This window comes from Protopterus annectens, chromosome 10.part0, assembly GCF_019279795.1.
Source record: "Protopterus annectens isolate FY-2018-M chromosome 10.part0, PAN1.0, whole genome shotgun sequence".
In the NCBI taxonomy this organism is placed as follows: Eukaryota; Metazoa; Chordata; order Ceratodontiformes; family Protopteridae; genus Protopterus; species Protopterus annectens.
This window is the reverse complement of record NC_056744.1, coordinates 596,623,280-596,641,405: the sequence shown is the minus strand read 5'-3', so window position 1 is coordinate 596,641,405 and position 18,126 is coordinate 596,623,280.

Below are 18,126 nucleotides of genomic sequence, written 5' to 3'. Positions count from 1 at the left end.
CTTGGGTTAACCGAAAGGAAAGGTTATCCATGCTAAGATGCATGGTACAGCCTGTGCTCTAATAAGTGCTGTCTGGTTTTGTTTTTTCTTTATAGCTCTCCCAGGTGGGAAAACACTTGAATGCTTTTAGTAAACATTATCTGCTAGCCATTTCTCTTTATCAGATTGTCTCCTTGGAGACAAGAGGACCAGATACACAGTTGCTACTAAGCATACATTTATTTGATAGAAAAAAACTTTATAATATTCAATGTTCTTTTTCATTTACTTGCTTTCTCTTAAAACTTGTTACTAGATCAAGTTACGGGCCTTAAACCAGTCAGTCCCCTAAGCAAAAATGAGAAAAATTACATCATTTTTTATTTTTTCATGCTCTTTTGACCAGACTTTTCTTTTTCTTCTTCTTCTTCTTTTTTTACAGTGCAGTGCCTACATTTCTTAAAGCTGAAGAAGGTGAAAGTGAGTAAAAGGAAGAAAGGAAAAAAATAGGAGCACATAGTTATATTAGTATCCCCATTATACTTAAAAATAACTGAGAAAACATCAATTTATAGCATGTCAAGAAAGTCATGCACTATAGAAATATTACTTTTAAGAAAATGAAATCTGTTTTACTTACAGTTAACTTTAACCCTCAACTTCCCCTCTCCTAAATATTTTCCAAACATTAATTACATGAAGTAGGGCATATGCTTTAGTCTCCTACAAGTTTAACATAGTCAACATAGTCCAATATTTCCAGATTTTCTTGTTCTGTCATGTTTCAGAAATATAATTATTGCTTTGTAATCCCACATTCGTCAATTTCCAAGTTACTGTTTTTATTCAATTCTGTCTCTGCTTCATTTCTAATGTACTTTCAATTCTGCTAGTCAACTCTTGTGCATTTTCCCTTCTCTAGAGCATATTGTATTGCTGTGGAATACTAGTCCAGTTGCTTATTTGTGCTTTCATAAAATTAATACAGACTGTTCCTTTCATCTTCTCTGGTGCAGCAGATATTCTCAGGTTTTTCCTACATGCTCTGTCCTCTAATTCTATTATTATTTTAAACATCTCTTCTTGAGCAGTCTCATATTTGGTCAGCCTTTTCTTCATTTCTATCTCTGATTTTTGCAGTTTTATCACCTCATCTGAATATCTGTTTAAAGCTTTTTCCATTTTTCCCTTTTGTTATTTGAGTTGATATATTCCATCAGTGTTGCATTTATTTTAATCAGATCTGTGTGCAGTTGTCTTATAATTTCCTCTAGGTCACTGGAAGTCTTGTCTGGAGCTTGCAGTGCATTTTGCTGAACAGCTGCAGTACTCTACCCAGTCACTGTTTTTTTCCTCATCCTTTGTAGCTGATTTTCCTTCAGGTACTCTGTATTTCTTTTTTGCTGTCATCCAGGTAGTGCAATTACTAGCCAGTTTCTGAAATTTACCCAGAAATATAAGTCTACTGAGTTTCTCTGCTGAGTTTCTGTTTTCACACCGGGATAACCAGAATTAAGCTATTACTCAATGTGCAGCCACCTTGGAAGTCAACATGATTTTGATTTTTGAGGTAATATTTTAATCTTGACTTGCTTCCCTACCTGTGAAAGAACAGTGTCAGAATTGTGTTTCCTGACATGTTGCCATGGAGATTTAAACTGTCCATATTGCCATTTTACAGCTTAAACATTAGCTAGCTTAGCTACAAAGATGTCTCAGTTTAACCCATTTCCTTTATGACTAAGAATGGTTTACTATCAATTACTCATTTATATGCACCATTTTGTCATTAATATTTTTAAACATTTGTATTAATGCTTATCCACAGGAATCTGTAAGTGTACTGCAAGAAGGGCAAGAGAGGGTATAGAGAAAAAGGGAAGATTTAGGAGTCCCACTTGAACATTGCAACAAGAGAGATAATCATTCAGTATACAGATTCTGCCCTTTGTTATCAGGGATATCTTGAATTATAAGTAACCTAAAGTCTACTCCATATTTTAGAGTCTCTCAGAGACTCTAACTCACTTTTATCCAATGTGTGTTGGGTTTGAACATAATTATGCCAATGTCTGAATAAAAACTCCTCACTCCCTCAGCTGTTTCCATCAGCTTCAGACTATCACTGATTGGATGCAATGAAATGTTTTTGCAAAGAAAATGGAAGATATTAAATAGACAGTGTAAAATTATCAACAAAAAGAACTGTCATGCTAATGTGTCCTCTTTGTTGGATTCCTAAACTAGATGAGGCCCACCTACTCTTGTTTCCCATACTCTTGGTGATGCTGATATTCCCTATCTGTTTTTTCCCATTAAAGTTATCATCAACAAGCGTTCTCTTGTTCTATGGGCTCTAGTAATGTATAGAATTTGTACCAGAAGAATGCCACCAACTACCTGTTTCTCTTATTTATTTAAGTGATTTATTTCAGAAAAACTCTTTGCTTCCAGAACTGAAATTGGGGAGAAGCATAAGACTTCTAACTACAGGTGATTCATTTTGACTATTACAGTGCTATAGTCCTTGGACTGAATATTCATTTAGAATGGTGTCATTTAATGTGAGTGCTTTTTATTTTTATGTTCATTTCACTGTTAATTTTATTTTGGGTTGTCTCTTTAAATACTGCTGGGCTATGTGACTGAGTAATCGATTTATTGGATGCTATATTTACAACTATCCACTGTGACTCTGTAACCCCTAGAAGGCTTTTAAATTGAGAAGTTATGGTAATTAAGTCATTAGGCTACTTCCAGCAGTTTATTTTTTTTAGTTTATTCAGTCCTGTGTTATTTTAACCCCTGCTATAATAAATCAATGCATTTTCTGCCCTTTTTAGGTGCAACATTGTGTAGAAATATTCTGTGGAGGATTAATACATTAGTAATCTTAAAGTCTGATCTCCAAGTATCCTGAAGATTTTTTTCAATTTCTTCCCAGTTTTTTCTTAATGAACTACAGGACCAAAATCTGTGCTCCCATGTAACAACCTCCTATTTGCAAATCACAAAATCTCCAGCAATATGCGGAGACTGACAGGTAAAGGAAGCACACAACCGTTTTCATTGCATAGTCTCTATTTTGTCAGTCTTGGTTACAGTTAAGGAATAAGGACCACTGGCACATCATGATTGGGTTCCTCCTAAATGCATCTGCCTCATGTATGAACTTCACCAGCTCAGTACTATTAATGTAAAATTCTTGCAGGTTTCACCTTTCTCATGCAATCTGTTAACTTACTTGCAGGTATTTATAATTCTTCTGCACTGTACCATTTGCTGGCATTAAGCCTTGGAAAGAGCTTATTTTCCTGTAATCAAAAAGCTGAAAAATATCTATAAACATCTAAATTATTCCACTTTCCCAATAGCCCTTTCAAGTCTGGAAACTGTGCTGTAGGGAAATATTCTGAAAGCATTCATCAAATACCTCCATTCTGTGAGTCATGTGACTTGTCATCTGAAGTCAAGGTAATCCTTATATACATGTTCCTTATGCTCAGCAGAGAAATCCTCAATCCTTCGGGTTTGGCTGTATACCCCCAGTCCCAGCAGAATGGTTGATGATCACTTTTATGGAATTCAAAGACATTCGATAGTCATCTTCCTGCCAAAGATAATGCTGGGTCATTGCAGAGCATGGAACTTCAAACTGAAAAGGGATGCACAAACAGGCTCAAACAAGCACAAACCAGTTCAGTGGCTTATTAAAGCAGAAAAACAGTAAACAGCTAAAGTTCATGATAGATAAACATCTCTCTGAGATCTGCTCTGGCATGTGGTCAAGTCTGACAATGCAAATTCTGAGTATGTCAATGACTGCTCACAGGCATTACTTATTTTCCAAGTAATAATGCTCCGTATTGCACGTCTTCATACAAACGTATATGTACAACTGTAATCCTTTTGTTTACAGTTTAGAGCTTTATGGGACATGAGGGTTTATATAGCATTTCTTACTGTATGGCATGCTGCAAAATCATCAAAAAGTGTGAGTAGGCCTGTGTAATCAGACTTTGTTGTATGTTTGTGTTGTTTACTTGATGTTATGGCAGTGTTTGCTTTAATTCCTTGTGAGCATGAGCATGCCCAGTATAGTGATGCAGTAGATGCATGACATTGATAAAAGAGACATTTAAGTAATGGATATCATGAGATATTTGTTATCATTTCTTGTTCTTTGTCAAGACTACTGAATTAGCCTCTGCCAATGTCCACAAAATGGAGGATAACAACATTTGTCACAGGTCAGAGTACATTTGCTGTATGTGCAATTAAATCTAAAACAGGCCACTTTGTAATGCATGCTAATGCTTCACCTGGGTATGTTTATGTTACTGCAGCATCATGCAGCCAGTGCTAATTGATATACATCATGACATTCAGAAACACAATCCATTTGTTAGGGGACTGACTACAGCTTATATACCTTGACTTTGGTGCATGTTCACATATGCAACATTAGCATGAGTAATTTTGCATGTATGTATGACACATCTGCTACAGTTAGGCAAATGGTAATATGTATATCAGTTCATTATTCTGTTTATATCCTAGCCAGTGTGATACATCTGTGTTATGTGTCAGGTCCTTCTGTATTTTGCTACATACATACATAGCATGCATGTACAGTCACTAACTTTCTAACATTCACATGTGCACAGGTTGCTTAATGAATGCTTTTTTTCATCAATGAATAACATTATTATTATACTTGCACAGGTGACTATGATTCTTCTCAATATTTGCACATTGTCACAGGTATGTAAAGTGCCCTAATAACTGTCAGTATCATTTCCTTCATACAAAGATGGCAATGATAGCCTTTTTAACTGTAATCATATCACTGTTTAGCATTTACATTACTATACAGCACATGCTTGGCTAGTACATGTTTAAAGGTACAATGCCCCTTTTCTATGGTTTCAAGTGACAACAAATAGCAAAGACATGTCCCTTTCTGATATGCACAAGACAACAGCTGTAGGGTTTATTTATTTTCATTAATACTTGATAAAGTGGAGAATACAGCAGTACTGTTGGCTAACACAGATAATGTGCTGTATAATAATCTAATATGTAATAACTACAGTATATGCAAATATCTCCTAAAGTATCTAGTATCCTTATTAAATGTTATCTCATCTCACCATTTTGTTAATATTTATCACATTTACTTCCCTTTGCTATATGGCTGCTTTTGTGTCTGACTCATATTCTTTGTCAGCACGTCCACTTTTATTTATGTACATGGGTCAATACAGTGAACAAGATTACTTTTTTTAAATCAATATAAATTATTTATGGCAAAAATGTTCTTTGTGAACTAATCCCATTTTAATTTTCTGAGAACATTTTCCCCATTCAGCCTGCAGTTTAAAGTTTTTCCCTCAGGTTTATGTCATATTTATTCATGTCTGTAATGTAGCTTGTACTCTTTTTTTCCCCTCTTCATAATTTGATTGTAATTAACTTTATCATTTCTGCTTATTTTCTCAAGTCATGTAAGTACTATTGTTACTGTTCTGTCCAGACAAAGAGGTCGCAAACAGGGCTGTAGCTAAAAAGTTGTTTAATAAGAAAACAAGTAAGCGCTTTTGTAGCTAGCCAGGGTACTTCTTAAGACATATTGTTAAAACACATATACATCATTTATATATTAATCAAGATTTCACATCACTAACAAACTGGTCAATCAGCTGTGCAAATCAATTAAAATCACTTAAGAGAATTTAAAAAAAAAATGCTATGGTAACTCAGCATAACTCTATAAAAAAACTATAATTTTACAAAATGAATTCACTGTAATTGTATTACACAGTATTATAACATAAATAGTTATTGTAAAACTAAACTGCATATATAATAAAACTAAAATTATTTTCATTTATGGCCTGCATTTCTCCTAGTGGTCACTTGATTGCGGCAAATACTCAAAAATGATGAACAATAATAACACTGAGTACTCTCAACTCATTCCACATAGATATGCTTCCATATGTAATCAAATAGGATGATATAAAACACACAAAAAAAAAAAAAAAAAACGTTAAAATTTTTTATCTAAACACTGTATACTATTACATTTGTATAATATCTATTGGTATTATTTTTATGTGCTGTATCATCATTGACAATAATCATGTGATGATATCCAAAAATAAAACATCAAGTAGTTTCAAATACAAGTTAAAAAAATATATAATGAAACAGAATGCAAACATTTATGCAAATACAAATATCATAATAGATGACATAAAATAACTACAATAATGACATTTAATAACATCTGAAGGACTCACAGTATGATGGCTTGCGTATATCTGTGATGGTGAAAATAAATATAGATGTATGCGGACATGTGATGAAATGCAATGTGCATACTGAGTAGCTGAAAAATGGTATGTCTCAATCAATGTTTAAGTGGTCTATCAAGCAAGAATGGTTTAAGTGCTATTCTGTCATTGAGACCATAGGTTGTGTGTGCTTGTAGCCTAACGATCCATCTAATTTCCTGCTTCTCAGTGTAAGTCTTGTAATTGCCAAGTCTATTACTTTTATTTATCAGCTCAATAGCTAAAAACTCAAACTTATGGGATAAATCATTGTGTAAAATATGCCTGGCCAATGTGTTGTTATCATCTTCTTTATTGGTAGCATACAGGTGTTCCCTGACTCTATCTCTGAGGGTCCTGTTAGTCTTTCCTATGTAAAATGCTGGGCACTTAGTGCATCTAGCTAAATAAACTAAGTCCCTCAACTTGCAGTCTGCATAGTGTCTAAAGACAAAGACCCTACATGTAGTGGATGTGTAAAGCTGTTATCATTTGCCATGTATGTATACTGATTGTAGCTCCTGTATGCGAAGATGCCCATTCTCTCAGATTGTATCCTTACATTGTGATGTTTCTCATAACAAAGTAGTCTTTTTAATGATTTACTGTTTTTGTAAGAATAGCTAGGTTTGTTTCCTACTATGTTGGTAATCTTTTCATCTACCATTAAAATCTCCTAGGTTCTTTCTAATAATTTCTCACACATCTTTATCCTTAATCGAGTATGGGATTGTCAGTCTACATTTGTTGTGGTTAGTCTTTGGGACCATCCCAGTTCCTATATCATGCTCTCTTCTATCGCTAAAATATGGTCTACCTCATTTCTTCCTGTCTATGTATCCTTCCTCATGTAGTCTCATGTACTCTTCTTTCCTGTAACCTCTCTCTTTTAATTCTTGCTCTAATCTTCTGTGGGCTATGCTACAGCTGATATCAGTACTGGTGAGCCTGAATATTCTTAGTCCTTGTGCATGCATGAGATTCCTATGGACATGTGGAGGGTGCATACCATTACGGTGTAGTAAGTTGTCTTCCTACATTCTTTTCTAAATAGGTCTGTTTGTATATTCTTGTAATTTTTATGAATAAAGACATCAAGAAACTCTGTCTTATCTTTTGACCATTTCCCAGTGAACTTCAGAAACTCAGTGGTAGAATTTATATAATTAATAAAATTAATTAATCCCATTTCTGTACCAGTCTAGATGAGGAAAACATCATCCACAAACCTTTTATAATAGGGTATTTATTATGAGTGTGCTGTACTATCTAATATATACCTATTTTCCCAGTGCACCATCACTATATTAGCGTAGGCCCATGGCAACCCCCTTTTTATGACGAAAATATTTGCCATCAAATAAAAAAAAATATTTTTCAAGATCAAATCCAGCAATAAACAAACGTTCAAAACATTATCACTTGCTATCCCTTTCTCAGTAAGGAAATCTCTGACATATTCAATCCCTATGACGGTGAATAATGAGGTGATGTCTAAACTGACAAGCCAATTGGTATCTACATAACTCTTAGAAAACATATTGAGAAAATGTCTCAAGAAAATGCTCTGTGTCTCTGATGTTGCAATTTAGTTTCATCAACTACCAACCTAAGTTGTTTCTCCACATAAATAGACACGGCTTCCGTGAGCCATCCCTTGCTGAACACAATCGGTCTTAAGAGTAGGTCTAGCAGGTCTTTATGTATTTTAGGTAGGCTTCTAAAGTAGGGAATAGCCAGTGTATCAACTTTTATTTATGTACATGGGTCAATACAGTGAACAGAATTACTTTTTATTAAATCAATATAAATTATTTATGCCAAAAATGTTCTTTGTGAACTAATGCCATTTTAATTTTCTGAGTACATTTTCCCCATTCGGCCTACAGTTTAAAGTTTTTCTCTCAAGTTTATGTCATATTTATTCATGTCTGTAATGTAGCTTGTACTCTTTTTTCCCTCTTCATAATTTGATTGTAATTAACTGTATCATTTCTGCTTATTTTCTCAAGTCATGTAAGTACTATTGTTACTGTTCTAGTTAATATTTGCTGGAGATTTTCTGCCTGGGTCTCTACTGAAAAAGGGCTTCTGCAAGATAAACTAACCTGGTTAACAAATGTCAAAATAAATAAATAAATCTATCTTCCCCTGTTTCTTGTTTTTGCACTAATCCAGCTACATATCTGAGTATATTTCCTGTTTATATTCTACTGCTTTTCATTTGTGAACTAATCCCAGTACATATCTGAATATATTTCCTGTTTATCTTCTACTGCTTTTCATTTGTGAACTAATCCCAGTACATATCTGAGTATATTTCCTGTTTATCTTCTACTGCTTTTCATTTGTGAACTAATCCCAGTACATATCTGAGTATATTTCCTGTTCATCTTCTACTGCTTTTCATTTGTGAACTAATCCCAGTACATATCTGAATATATTTCCTGTTTATCTTCTACTGCTTTTCATTTGTGAACTAATCCCAGTACATATCTGAGTATATTTCCTGTTCATCTTCTACTGCTTTTCATTTGTGAACTAATCCCAGTACATATCTGAGTATATTTCCTGTTTATCTTCTACTGCTTTTCATTTGTGAACTAATCCCAGTACATATCTGAGTATAGTTTCCCTGTTTAGCCTCCCCTGCTTTTTGTCTGTGCACTGATCACAATATATCTGAGTACAGTTCCCTATTTACTTCCCCTGCCTCTTAATTTTTTCATTAACCTTGCTATTGCATTGTATTAAGCTGTCCACACATGCTCGCTCACTAGGTTTGCTTATAGGCAGCACCTTTTATTTATATTGTGCGCTTGACCCTCTGTGTACCTATTTATTATAACTAACACTTCTGCTGGCCATGAAAAGGTGCTGCTGAATGTGTAGGCTTGCTTAGCAGCTTGCATATTCAATGAACACTGTTGCTAATCATGCTAACACAATAAAATCATGTAGGCTTAGCTTGAAGGGTATACACTTCCTTAGGAGTGTCTTTATTGTTTTAGCAATGCAAAAAAAAATTGTATCCACTGATGTTTTAATTTCTCCAGCAAAAACATACTTTCTAGTAATTATCTGGTGAACACTGAATTTGTACTACTGAATTTATTTCCTAAATTTTATTTCCTCATATTGTGGCTAAATGCCTGTTTTTTTCAGTCACTTCACTAATGTTAGACTACAATGATGTTACAGTGTTTAGCCTTGCTGTCAGTAGAGGCAAATGCTTTTCATATATTCGTCCGTATAGTTTGTAAATACTGTTCCTCGTATTTTACTTTTGTTCCTTGTCTTTTGCCTTGTATACTCAGGTATGTGTATGTATGTGTGTGCGTGTTTGTGTGTGTGTGTGTGTGTGTGTGTGTGTGTGTGTGTGTGTGTGTGTGTGTGTACTCAGGTATGTTATACAAAAGTGCTGGTAGCAGCTTTCCCTAAGGTGTTTCATGATGGAAGGATTATTGTAAGACTGCAACCATTATCATGACACTATGATGCTGATTTTTCAAAGTTTTAGAATGCATTATTTCTATGTGCATTCACCTTTATATATATATATATATGTGTGTGTGTGTGTGTGTGTAAAAAAGTGTTTATATAGTAAAAGCAGCCATCCGTTTATATATTTAATATGTTTTGATATTAAAAATATTTTAATATTGTGAATGCATATTGTGATCCTTTAGCAATGCTGTGATCTTTCAACAAATACTTTTCCCTTTGCACCAAAGTTTCATTGTTGTTTTATGCTGTGGTTTATGCAGTGTTTCATGTTACAGCTGCTATTTTATTTTTAGGCATATATTAAGATGCAGTTAGTACAGAAACACATAAACACAGAAATTTAAAAATGCAACTCTGTGTCTGCTTATTAATTCAGTTATATGTATTTAATTAATTACTTAATTAAATATTGCTCTAGCAAGTTCTAATCAGTTAAAATAATTAGAGTTCTAGCATATGTGAACATGCATGCAGCAACAGTAAAAGACAGTTGGTCATATGTTTTCTTGACAATTCAGTAATGCCTAAAGCAACAACATTTTCATTCAACAATAAATAATTCAATGGGATTTTCATTCAAGACAATATGCATTTTAAAATGTGTATGCAAAGAATCAGATGTGTGTGTATGTGTGTGTGTGCATGTGTGTGTGCAAGTGTGTGTGTATTGTTCAAATGAGCAGATCCCCTTCCAGGATACTTTGGTTGTCTTCTACTTGCTGCTTGCTCTGACAGACTGTGACTTTTCTATAGCCCTGAATAGTATGCAGCATGTGTCAACAGAATCAATGAATCACTTTTTCACAGCACACACCATTCAAGCGCATCACAGAATCAATAACATCCCTTGTTTTCAAACATTGTGCTTGTTAGAGATAGCAGATGAAAATCCAAAAACAGTTCCCCACTTAGATTCAGATCAGGCAAGTCAGTCCCCAGTCATGGCCCTCTTGTCATAGTCTCACATAAAAAAATGAATCACATATGGCTTATGGTATCTGTTCATAATGCTTCACTGTCCCTGGCCAGCTATGCACTGTGATGTATGTGTGCCCATCACAATTATGCATGTTGGCATCACTTCATTTTACAAAATGCACACAGCTGCATGGACTGCATACATGTGCTGCTAGTGTTTTTATACTGAAAAATGTGGCTGTATCAATATGTAATTTCTAAACAACAGAAAGTCTGAAACTCTTGTGTATGGCATTACTGACAGTTGTTTATGTAAGAGGAATCTGTTGTATTATTTGTGTTTTTAGATAAATATTTGACAGCCACTTCTATTTTAATGACTTGCTCATCTCTCTCTCTCTCTCTCTCTCTATATATATATATATATATATATATATATATATATATATATATATATATATATATATATATATATATATATATATATATATATATCTATATATATATATATATATATATATATATATATATATATATATATATATATATATATATATATATATACACACACATGTGTGTGTGTGTATAAATATATAATTTAATATAATTTATATATGAAAGTGCTTTGTGGCTCACTGGTCGAATTCTTGCCTGCTGTTGGTGAGGTCTGAGACTTGGGTTCAATCCCTGGCTATTTAGTGTAGAGTATTAAGGCTGTGAGCTGTTAATGATCTGCTTTCTGTGGTACAGGGACTGATTCCCTCAGCCTTCGTTTGCCTACTGTGTGACCTTGAGTAAAGCTTTTAACTGAAAAGTACTTTTGAGAATTTGGTCAAGGCTCATTAATGGTCGTTTGGAATACTTAGTAACTACTTACAAACCACCCTCTGTGAAGATATATATATATATATATATATATATATATATATATATATATATATTTGTTGTGCATGTGCGTGTGTGTGTGCATATATATATATATATATATATATATATATATATATATATATACAATATATTAATCACCTATGTGTTTGTGTCCATAATTAGACGCGCACACACACACACACACACACACACACACACACACACACACACACAATGAAATAAGAAGTCTCACAAACAAAACTTTTAGTATAGCATACTTAGCGCTTTACTCCCTCAACTTCTTGAGATTTCATCAAAGTACAAAAAACATAATCCTGATGCCACAATATATTTATAGTAATAATTATTCAATCGCATCTCTTCACAACTTACTTGATTGTTCAGCCTTAAAAAACTAGAACAAGAGGTAGAAAATATGTTAAAATTGTATGTAAAAATAAATGAAATTACAATAAAAGCTTTTGCAAACATCAATAATCACTGACTGCATATATTGTAACAATTTTAAAGTTTTAAAAATGCAATGCAATAGTAAGTATATCAAACATTCTTTTTTTTTTATGAAAAATTTTTATTGCTTTTTTGATCAAAAATTACAGTAAACATAACACTGATATTTGAAAGATAATGTTGTGAACAGGAAAAACGTAACAAATTAATATAATTGAACAAAATTAGTTACAATAATTTACACATATGCCAAATGTCCATCAATGATAAAATATACCAACATCAAACTAGAATGGGATTTCCAGAATTCTGTAAAGTGGGTATTGGATTTCTGTGTTAAGCATAAGTATTTATGAGCTAGTAAGTGTTTGGTAGGGTTTCCTATTACATGATCGAGCGCTAGAAATAGTGAACGCTCATTTGTTGAACCCAAATGCACGAAACCACAGAATATCGAAGGAACGGATCTGCAAATGTTTTCCCAGGGAAAAAAATGTGCTGGGCCATTGTCCGGACTTTGCTGTGTTCTTCACTGTGGTGTGATCTCGGAGTTGGTACATTTAAGGTAGGGGGTGGGGGGTACAGCCCCCCCCACTTTATGTTGCCTGTACATTTTTTTTGGATCAGCAAATTTTTTTCCCTGGGAAAAAATTCACTGATCCGTTCCTTCAACATTTTGTGGTTTCGTGCATTTGGGTTCAATAATAGATCATTCGCTGTTTCTAGCGTTCGATCATATAATATAAACCTTTTTGGTAGGTAGGTGTTTGAAACCATCCCAGGTAAGTGATGCTCTATCCTTCCAAAGTAGTGTGATGTAGTGTGTAAGTATTGAGACTAGTGTTACTAATATACGTGTTTGTATTTTAGACAGGCCAGCGGGGGTGATGTGAAGGAGAGTTAGCTTCCATGATAAGACTGTTTTATTGTAGCCCATTTTTTCTAGTTAGACTCTAAGTGAGCACCATATGTTGTATGTGCATTTGCAGCTCCAGAAGATGTGGAACAGGTCAGCCTTGTGGTTATCACAGTATGGGCAAAATGGTGGGGTGGAGGGATATATTCTATTTAGAATGGTTGTGGTGAGGTAGGCGTTATGAAGAATCATAATCTGGGCATATTTAAGCTTTTTAAGGGAATGAGTTTAGAGGTATTCTGGGTGGCTTGAATTAGTTGTCTGTGACTGAAGGATCGATTTCCTTCCAGTATTTGAATAGATAACTTATTTTTTAATTTTGATTGATAGAATAAATTTGTAGGAATTAGATAGCATTTTTTATTTAAGGATAGGAGGTTCCAAATGGTTTTACAGGTTTGAATGTCATTGATGTTTATATCAGAATTATCTATAATACTTCAGCAGAGGTCACATATTTGCCTTACGATGACTGTGTAGTTTTTATGGAGCTTTAACTGGGGTCTCAGTTCAGTGATAGTGTTATTCTTGAGGGGAACTTTATCAGCGATGGTTATTCTCTTAAGGAGGGGACAGTTGTTTGGGTTAATCATTATGTTATTCATTTTGAGATTAGGGTTAAGGTGGATTAGTTGTAGGGAAATTAATGCATAGTATAGTTTTAAGGATTTGAAAATCTTTTGCATGGTTGTTATTTTATGTTTAATGATTGGGTGTATTTTAAGATTTTTTAAGTTCTTGTTGTATAGGAAAGGGAGGGCTCTAGGGTTTAGGCATAGTGTTTTGGTATAGTTGTGTAGGAGTTTGACCCAAGTTGAAGACCATAGTTGTGAGGATGGGTTATAGTCAGCTATTGTTATTAGTCTATTGCAATTTATGACATTTTAGTAGAGTTAAAGTCAGGTAGCCCTAAACCCCCATAATCTTTATGGTATATCAGTTTGCTGTATCCAATTTTAATTGATTTGGGGGCCCAGAAAAATTTGGAGATTGTAGAGTGGATGGTTTTGAAGAATTTTTGGTTACTAATAGTATTGGATGCATTAAAAATATATAGAAATCTAGGTAAAAGATTTATCTTGATTGTGGCTATTTTAGCAAGGAAAGAGATTTTAAGTTTTGTCCATCTGTTAAGGTCATGTTGAATGTTTGGCCAGATTTAGTAATATTATTTGTATATAATTGTTTAGGATCTTGGTGGAAAGTTATCCCTAGATTTTTCAAAGACTGATTAGTTTTAATACCAGATGCTAAGGAGTATTAATTAATGAATTAATTAATTAATTTACTTTTTACATCTGTTGACTGGGATAGTCCGACTGGATACATGTCCATATGAGCTGATTAAACTGAAGTAAGTTAGGGAACTCTAGCCACCCAAGGAGGTGGAGGTGTTGACAGTGATGTGTCCTGCATGTCGAGTTAGTGGTGAATCTGGAAATATGGTCGTAACAGCGTAATAGTTTGCTGATTTCAGTTTTGTTCAAATTGATGAGTATAGGAGAAGCATAAAGGAGGGCTGAAAGCAGTTGAAAGCAGGCAATACCAGTCCTTGCTAATGGGGTTAGGAAAGGTTTATTTCTATAAAGTGAGCCAAGCTTCTGATTAATGGTTTTCATAGTCTTATTAACATGCAAATCAAGTTTAAGATTATTATCTACTATAACCCCTAAGAGTTTAGTGTGGGTGTCTGGGGAAATAGAGGTACCATTGCTGGATGTTATGGAGAAGGAAAGTGGGATGGACCTACTAGTGGGGGTGAAGAGTAGTAGTTTAGTTTTGCTGGGATTTAAGCGTAGGCGATGATAAGCGAGCCAATTTTCAACAGTGTTAAATGTATTCTGATTAAGGTTTGCAGGTCTGACGGGGAGGAGGCAGAGCAAATCAGAGTGAAGTCGTCTGCATATTGGATACAGGTCACTTCAGGGATGACAGTGTGAAGATTATTGATGAAGCTAGAAAATAGTAGGGGACCTAAAACAGAGCCCTGAGGGACACCAAGGGTGAGAGGAAGCAGGGTGGACAGTTTGTCCTGCCATAGTGCAGTCTGCTTTCTACCACTCAGATAGGATGAAAACCATTGAATAGAATGGTTGTACAAGGAAACGGCTTTCAGAGAGTGGATAAGTAGTTGGTGACTGACCATATCAAAGGCCTTTGAGAGGTCTAGAAAGAGGGCTGAAGATAGCATGGTTAATAACATTAGTGAAGGAAAGGAGAGCAGATGTGGTGCTGTGATGTGGCCTAAAGCCATGCTGAGAGTTTGCCAGTAGGTTGTTCTGAGTGAGACAGTGCATAAGTTGCTTATGGACACACTTCTCCATTATTCTGGCCAGTGGTGAAAGAATAGCTATGGGTCTATAAATAGAAAGTTCAGTTGAGCTTCCTCCTTTGTGGAGTGGGATAACATGGGATATTTTCCAGATGGCAGGGATAGCACTGTCTGTTAAGGTCCTATTGATCAAGATAGAGATGGGGTATATTATGGCATCTGCAGCTTTTTGTAGGTACTCAGCAGGGAGGAGGTCTGCAGATATGGTGATTGGCTTTAATTTTTTGATTAGGGATTGGATAAGAGCGGTCGAGGCCAGTTGGAAGTTAAAGAGGGGATAAGTAGCAGGTGTGATTGAGGTAGTATTAGAGCATGTGGGAGTGAGTTGGTTAGCTGGGGACTGAATAGTATCAGTGAAAAAATTATTAAAGGCACTAGCAATGTCCTCAGGATATTTTTGGGTGGAGTTGGAAGGGGTTGTAGTGGTAGATTGTCCAGGATGAAGTAGTCGGTTTATTCCTGCCCAGAACTTTTGGGGATTGTTTTGGTGTTTTTGTTGAAGGTTAAGGTAGTAGTTTTTTTTTTGTCTAGCAAAATGGATTTTTTAGTGTCATTCCTAAGTTGACGGAATCTCAGTTGGTCAGGAAGGGCTTTAGTTACTCGCCAGTTGTCCCAGGCTGTATTTCTAAGTTTGATTTTAGACTTGGTTTATTTTGTGAGCCAGGGTGTAGTATTAGATTTGGTTCTAATAGTATGTTCAGGAGCATAAGAGTCAAGTATGCTCAGGAATTTAGTGTTAATACGAAAAATAAAGTACAGGTCACCGCTGAATTATTCTTTGTGGAATCTCCTTTATTAAAGCCGAATAATCCTTCATCAGACATAATTCAAAGTAACAAAAGCAGCCATATTTAAAACACAGATCATCCAATCACTTACTCCTAAAGCCGCCCTTTTTGTAAAGCAGGTTTAATTGGTAAACATCATTAAGACCAGGTGGTCTATGTGCTCTTAAATCTACTATCCACTTGGATTCAGCTAATGCTGTTCTATGCTGAATGTCCCCCCCCCCCCTCATTAGTGGCAATATTTACAATGCATCTGAACTTAAAAGTGTGTGTGGGATTAATCTCTATATGTCTGAATAAAGCATTGCTCACTTGACATGTTCTAATATTACTAATATGACCTTCAGCATGTTCATTGTTCACATATACTAAGTGTTTTGTCCTGCAAGTAGCCTCCCTTTAAATATAAAAGTTTGTGTCTTATCAGGATGTTTATATTCAGTGTCGCTATTAATATATTGACGATATGTGCCTGCTCTAATATCTATTGTAGGTCTCTTATTCAAATATGTCTCCTTACATAACAGGTCCTTGAGATTGTTGTTTCTCCTATAATTAAACATGGACGTTTCTGCCACTCCCTTAAGACTAATATCACTTCTTAGGATATTCCCATTGTTCTAACTATATTACATATGTCTTTAATATTACTACCATACGTAAAAAGTATTTTAGGTTGTTCCTTCCTGCTACTACATAATCCTGTATCTATTTGTCTGCCAATAACCCTTGCATCCATGGCCTATTCTTTGTCTTCCTATGTAATACATTGTTACTAACCACCAGCCCCTATCCAAAATGTTCACACAGCCTAGAAAGTTCCTCAACACAATAAGTATCTTCAGAACATACCCTAGATATCCTACCCACTTGGCTCTTGACAATATTGGGAAAAGATATGCCCGGGTGCATGCTGTCATAGGATAACAATGCATTTTGCCAACATTGTTTCCAGGTGAAACCAAGGTTACTCTGTTCCACACAAACATCCAGGAACTCTATCTGAGTAAAAGAAGTTTTGGCACTAAAGGTCAAAAGTGGTGGTGGTATGGAGAAAGGCTAAAAAGCCTCAAAGGTAGAAGTATCCCCATCCACAAAAAAAAATCATCCACAAATCTGACATACAAAACTATGTACTTATTCCATTCCTGATTATTAAGAATTTCCTTGGTTCCCCATTTGGACATACCAAAATTTGTATATGTATTAGACAGGGGGGTGCCCATAGCTACCCCTGTGCTTATATATGGACCCTGGTCCTATAAAGACATTGTTGTTCACCCACAACCAGTCGCTTATGCTCAGTTGCTCCCAATCTACTTATTACTTCACCCACTGCTGTTATCCCATATTGTTGCTCAATAACAGTAAACAAACTGTTGACATCCAGTGTATCCATCAATAATCCACCATGTTTGGGCTTGGTGGCCGCAGCTAATAGCCCCAAGAAATGCCCTGTGTCTCTTAGAATGTTATCTATCTGTTCTAAATATGGTTTAAGTATAAACTCCAACCATATAGAAATATTCTCTGACCCACCTCTCCCCCCAAACAATGGGTCTGAGTGGTGGGTCTGTCAATGATTTATGTATTTTGGGCATGGCCTTGAATACAACTGGTTTATCTACCTTGAGGAACTCATAGACTTCATGTTCTAACAAACCCCTCTCTAATAAATTGTTTAACTGGCTATGTACATTATCTATAATCATTCTAACTTGTAAAGGGTTGATGGGTACATATGCTCCATCTAAAGTCAGTGTGTCTAACAATTTCCTTTCATACCAACATGTATCTAATACAACGATGGCTCCCCCCTTATCAGCCATCTTAATGGTGATTTCTTTCTTGTCCATAAGGCCATGTAAAGCAGTCCTTTGTGTCGGTGTAAGATTATAATATCTATTAGCACTTCTCTCCTCGAAATATTTGAAAAGGTCATGCTCACAAGCGTCCATGAACAGGCTTCGCATTCCAACAGTGTTTCTCCAAACAGCGAAACACATATTC